Consider the following 6,300-nt stretch of genomic DNA (forward strand, 5'->3'; position numbering starts at 1 on the left):
CCTCAGCTCAAGGGACAAGAAATGGCCAATAGTTTAGGTGGGTTTGGGTGCACAGGGACATTTGCTTTTCTGGCCCATGCTGTAATATTGCTGGCATTTAAAGATCTCAGGGCTTTGATTCAAAACCGGTAGGATACCGGGGACCCGAGTCGGGTCTCTGGAAACCTGCCTCTGGACCTTGCAGCCCTCCCAACCCACCAGGTCTGCTCAGAATCCCTATAGGTCACAGACCTACAGTCTTGGCTCCTCAGATGGCCCAGGCAATGCACCTTCATAAAGAGATCCTGGTGGGGCAGCAGTACACACTGCGGATTCCAGCAAATCCGCCTCCCAGAAACTGAGTGTACTGCTGGACGAGCTGTCTGAAAACAGCCATGTCAGGGTTCCAGGAAGATACCAGAGGCACAGGAGTAACTGAGGAGCACCTGAAGGTCAGGTAGAGGCAGTCAGGCTTCCAGACATTTCTTCCCTAAATCTCTTCATTCCTCAGCCTTTCTTCTGGTGATTCTGCTTGGTTTCTATTGCCCCAACTGTTATCCATTGCCTTAGGCAGCAGAGACTGATGTATGCCTTTAAATGTTTTGGACATTGAATGTCTTCCAGTAGCCACTTCACCGCTGGGAGAGTTGGTAACAAGCAAGAAGTCCCAGAGGACTCCAAGGGTCTGGACTTGGTGTTTCCCTCTCCTGAGATGGGGACACCTGTGGGAGGTGCAGGTGGTCAGCTGAGGGAGGATGGCGGGCACCTGACGTGGACAGATGGGGTATAGGTAAGGCCCGAGGCTCCCGGGGTATGTGCCTGGCATCCAGACTGAATAGATCTTCAAAGCTGCAGAATGGCTGGGATCATCTTCAGTCTGAGGAGGAAGGTGAGGGGAGCAGAGGGGACTGAGGAGGTTCGGCTCAGACAGGAGAGGGCTGAGCCACACTTACGGGGGGAAAGTGGGTCAGGTTCAGGCTCATAGGGACAGACCTTGAGGCCATTACGCCATGTGAAATAAGCCAGTCCCTAAAGGACCGACACCGGACGACCCCACTTGTGAGGGATTGTGAGTATTCCCTTTCACAGAGGTGGAAGGAGCTGCTGGGTGCCGGGGCTGGGGAAAGGGAATGGCGGTTATGGTCTCGTGGGTAGAGGTTCAGTTTGGGATGATGAAAACATTGTGGTGATGGACGGAGGTAGACGGTGCAGAACAGGGAATATACTTATTGCCACTGATACACGCTTCATGGTATCAGCTGTATGTCCATTATACCACAATACAAAAGAAATGAGTCATGAAGTCGGGGCCATCACGAGTCCCTGGAGGGCCCAGGAGCAGGGAGCCTGTATCTTAGTTCTCGCTCTCATGCTCTGCCCCTTGTTGGGTGACTGAGCTTAGTAAGTGCTTGCTAAGACACAGTGCAGGCAGATGGTCCAGAGAAAGTGCACAAGTGCAAACCTACTGGTGGGAACTGAGCAATGCCAAGGTGATGCGCATCCAGACAGAGCGAATGCCCACATTTCACAAACACCAGCACAGAAATAGTCATTTAAAACAAAGTCAGGAACCTTATATAGCCCAGAGGGCTCCACGCTCCTGGAGGCCGAGCTAGTGGCCACGACCAAGGCCTCTGGTGGTGAGGGCACTGGGGGTCTGGGAGGTGGCTCGGCGCACCCCTGACCCTGAAGCCCCATGGCTGCAGTGAGGTGTAAGGACTGGGAGGGAAGACCCAGCCAGCACCCATTCTGGCTCCATGGCTGCTACAGGGCTGCTCCCAGCCCCAACAGGAGATGTCTGTTTAGAACCATGGAGAAAACCTTTTCCCTCAATTGTTCTTTTTAAGATGGTTGCTTAGCATTGACACAGAAAAACATCCGATATAAAACTGGAGCCATTCTGAGCTGTAAAGGACCCGGAAATGATCAAAATGTAGTGACCGCAAAGAGAGGACCTTGTGCCCCAGGCAGGCCTCCTGTGCGCAGGGCTGGTTAGGGCGCTGGCGTGCCCGTGCAAGCAGTGCTGGGCTCCACAGTTTCCCTGAAGGGAACAGAAGTAGGAATCCGCTCTGACCGCTCTGCTCAAGGCAGCACCCCCTGATGGAGATGGGGGCAGCCCCTCGTGACGTCCAGATATCCTGGGGATTCTTGGGCACAGCTACAAATCTCAGCTTCTCCATGACAGGGGCCAGCCCATCAGCTGCGGGCCCCACAGGTCCTTCAGGGAACAGCCCAATACCGCAGGTCCCACAGCTCCTCCAGGGACAGCCCCTCATGAGTTATGGGTGCCCTGTTGATTCTGGGGCACAGCCATGGTTCTCAGCTTTTTCATGACCCAGGGAATGATGGGGGGGCCAGCCCAGCAGCCATGGGTCCCACAGGTCCTCCGGGGACAGCACCTTGGTGGGCCTGCGTCCCAGCAGGTACCTGTTCAGGTGGCTCTTATCGGGCCACACAGCCTCAATTCCATTGGCCTAGTTGACGACCATCGCCCGGTGACAGGCCGAGGGCAGTCGGGGAAACTCCACCACCAGTTCCCCAAAAAAGGCCCCCATGTAGTAAAAGTTGCCCTGGTACCTGGGGATGTGGGTTGGGACTGTGGCCTGCGCTCATAGCTAAAGTCCTCATGGGCTGCCCAGTAGAAACCGAGGTGTGCGGTACCAAAGAGGGGAGACAGGATCTCCATGCCCACATGTTCCCAGAACTTCATTCCCGCATCCACGTGCACGCATACCAGGTCTTCCACGTCACAGAGGAAGCACTGCTCGCGGAAGCGTCTGATCATCGCTATGTGCCACATGGACACATCCTGCCAGAGCAGGATGCCGCAGACCTCGACGACCACCATCCTCTGGCCCTCCCAGAGTGGCCCACGGGGCACAGCAACCAGCTGGTCGGTGAAGACGTAGTAAGTGACCCTGTGTCCTCCATGAGGACCACCACCCTCCGGCTTACCTGGAAGGGGACTCGGGGCCCGGCAGCTGGCTGATTGGTGAAAACCTAGTAGGTGACCCCATGCCCCACCATGTAGTGTTTCTCTGCTATCTGCAGGAACAGCTCCAGGAAGACCACGCATCCACAGGGGGAGTGGACAGGGCAGGAAGAGGGTCACTGCCAGAGGCTGGCAGCAGGACACCAGAGTTGGGGGCCTTGGACGTGTGCACCTTCTTCATGGGGGCAGGCCCTGGGCTCCTTTAAGGAACATCCACCTCCTGACCTTCCTGAGGGAATCTGCCAGCAGGACCTCCCTAATGTCTGTTCCCAGAGATGGGGGCCATCAGCAGCCTGTCTTCCAAAGGGGAGCCTGAGGCTTCGGAGGCTGGAAACCCATGCAGCCCCACAGTCAGCATGCTGGAGCCTGGAAAACTTCCCCTGTGCTGAGCTCCTGGGCAAACCCTGCAGGTGCCCTCCACTGGCCGCCCCCCTGCAGATCCCATCCCCACCTTCCAGGAAGGAAGCACCTTTGGGCACAGCCCTCATTTCTTTGTCTTACAGAGGGGCTAGAATCAGCAGGGCCTCCCACCTGTCCCATTTTGCTTTGAGTGAGCTGCCGCTGGCCCCCACAGACCTGTCTCCACTTCCTGTAGGCTCCTCCCTGGAAGACTGCTGGGCATCCTGCTGACAAGGTGCTCAGTAAGCCACTGGTATTCCTAGGAGGGGTCACCCTCAAACTCTGCCACATCAGGAATCAGGTCCAGCCTGTGGACAGGGAAGGCAAAAGTCAACACCAAGAAGAAGAGGGGGCTTGCTTAGGCCCCAGGATTGAATCCAAGGGTGTAAGCTTCCAGGTCCAGGTCTACATCTCCCCGGCCCCCAAGGGTTCAAAGTCTTATCCAACCACGTCCCATGGCTGGTTCCCCTTTAAGGGTACTACCTGCTCCGCCCTGTGAGGACAGCAGTTCCCCCATTATCAAGTGTGGTGAGCCCCTCTGAAACTGATGTTTTTGCATAGGCGCTAAGGCTACTTCCCTGGGCGTGCCCCATACCAGGAAGGTTTGTAAATCACTCACACTGGGAAGGCGGGCACTACATTGAAATAGGGGATAACCACACTCAACCAGCAGACATGTGTCAGGTCACCAGAGGGCAAGTCCAGACCCAGCCAATGGGGGAAGAAGTCAGATATGAAGCAAGGGGACGGAAGAGTGATCCTGGCAGAGGGCACAGCAAAAGCAAAGGCTTGTAGTCAGGGCCAGGGCACATGTGGGATGACCACACACTTGGGTGGCCCACAGAAGGGTGGCTGTGGTGGAAGAGATGAGGCTGGAGAGGACGAGCATGAGGGGAGCATACCATAGAAAGGCCCAAAGGTTATGTTCCGAAAATATCACTCTAGTTACCAGAGGAGAATGGGTTCTGTGCAGCAGAGGACAGGGTGACCCTAAGCCTCACCCTAATCCCTAACTCCTAACCCTAACCCTATCCACTATTACCAACCCCACAAAATCAGCAAAATGCATTCCTGTACCTTTCTTAAAAGAGATGTAAGAAGCTAGATCAGAAGAATTGCAAAACCAAGAGCTCATAAATAGACTGTGCACCCTAAGCAAGTGGCTCTGCACAAACACCTCAAAGGTTATTCAATAGAGTGAAACAAGCAATGTTATACAGCACAATGAATTTTTAAATAAAAACATGTGGTCATATGAATTGATGTAGAAAATGTTCTAACCAAAGTCCAATGTCTGTTGCTGATATAAATACTCATGAAATCAGGAATAAGGAGTAATTTTCTCATTAAATCTCTAGCAAACACCATGCTTAAGTCTGAAGATGGACAGCTCTACTCTGAAATCAGGAACAAGGACGGGATGCTGGTTTTCACCTGTTGCTCAGTATTGTACTGAAAGTTCTACTCAGAATGATAAGCCAAGAAAGAAGGCATCCACATGTGAAAGGAAACACTAGAACTCTGTCTATTCAGAAACCAGGGATGACATCATCTTATATAGAGCTTCCAAAAGAATCAACAAAAAATGATTAGAGCCGGTTACCTAATTCAGCACAGTTACAGGACAAAATATCAATACACAAAAATCTCTCTTATTTGTATACACTAGCAATGAATCATCCGAAAAGGAATTTAAGAAAACAATTCCATTTTAGGGAACATCAACATTAAGCAAATATTTAGGTATAGATGTAATCAAGGTGCACATCTTGTACATTGAATGTTACAAAACATTGCTGAAAGAAAGTAAGGGAAACCTAAATAATTCTGAAGACACCCCATGGTGATGAAAAGACATGCTATCGATAAGATGGCAGTAGAACACAAGGTGATGTGGAAATTCAATGTGTTCCCAAGAAAATTCACAAAGGCCTTTGGGAAGAAATGCACAAGCTAATCCTAACAGTCATATGGAATTTCAAGGGACCACAAGTTAGCCAGAACAATCTTGAAAAAGAAAATCAAAGGTGAAAAGTCATACTTCCAAAGTTCAAATCTCATACAAAGCAACAGTCAAGAAAAAGTTGTGATACTGTCGTAAAGGTATGCATTCACCCTGGAGCAAATAATACATTACATGTTAATTCATTGAATTTAAATTTAAAAATTTTTAAATAAATATATAAAATAACAATTTTTATTTTTATGCATACCCTTTTCAAAAGGTATGCATACAGATCAGTGGGATTTAACTGAGACCAGAAATAAACCCGTTCTTCTATGGTCCACTGAATTTTGACAAGGGTGGACAACATTACATTGGGGGACAATTGGTTATCCATGTGCAGAGGAATGAAACTGGACCCTACCTCATTCCACATAGAAACGTTAGCTCAAAATAAGTAAAGGTTTAAATGTAAGAGGTAAAATTATAAACTCTAGAAGAAATAAATGGGGATAAATCTTCATAATCTTGGATTTAGCAATGCTTTTAGCTCTGACACCAAAGCATTAGAAAAGAAAGAAAAAATCATATCCTCAAAATTACAAATCTTTTCAGCACGCCTGGGTAGCTCAGTCAGTTAAGCACCTAACTTAATTTTGGCTCAGATCATGATCTCAGGATCATGATATCAAGCCCCATGTCAGGCTCCACGCTGAGTGTAGGGCCTGCAGGTGAGTCTCTCTCCCTCTCGCTCTGCCCCCGACCGCTCACACACTCTCTCTCCCTCGCTCTTAAAAAGATGTAAAAAAAAATTACAAATCTTTGTACATCAGAAGTGACTATCCTGAAAGTGAAAAGACAGCCCCCAGAAGGAAATATTTGTACATTATGTATCTAGTAAGAGACTGTTGTCCAGAATATGTAAAGAGCTTTTACAACTCCTCAACAAAAAGACCACCTAATTTTAAAATAGACAAAGGACTTG

At 49.9% G+C, this 6,300-nt stretch overlaps 1 pseudogene; it reads right to left on the minus strand.

The window, feature by feature from the left end:
- Positions 1 to 822: 822 nt before the first annotated feature.
- On the minus strand, positions 823 to 3,054 carry LOC148162914 (histo-blood group ABO system transferase-like; annotated as a pseudogene).
- Between the last annotated feature and the right edge of the window lie 3,246 nt (positions 3,055 to 6,300).

Source organism: Eumetopias jubatus, unplaced genomic scaffold (assembly GCF_037043125.1).
Source record: "Eumetopias jubatus isolate StellerSeaLion01/CBP00866 unplaced genomic scaffold, mEumJub1_p1.0 scaffold_12, whole genome shotgun sequence".
Lineage (NCBI taxonomy): Eukaryota > Metazoa > Chordata > Mammalia > Carnivora > Otariidae > Eumetopias > Eumetopias jubatus.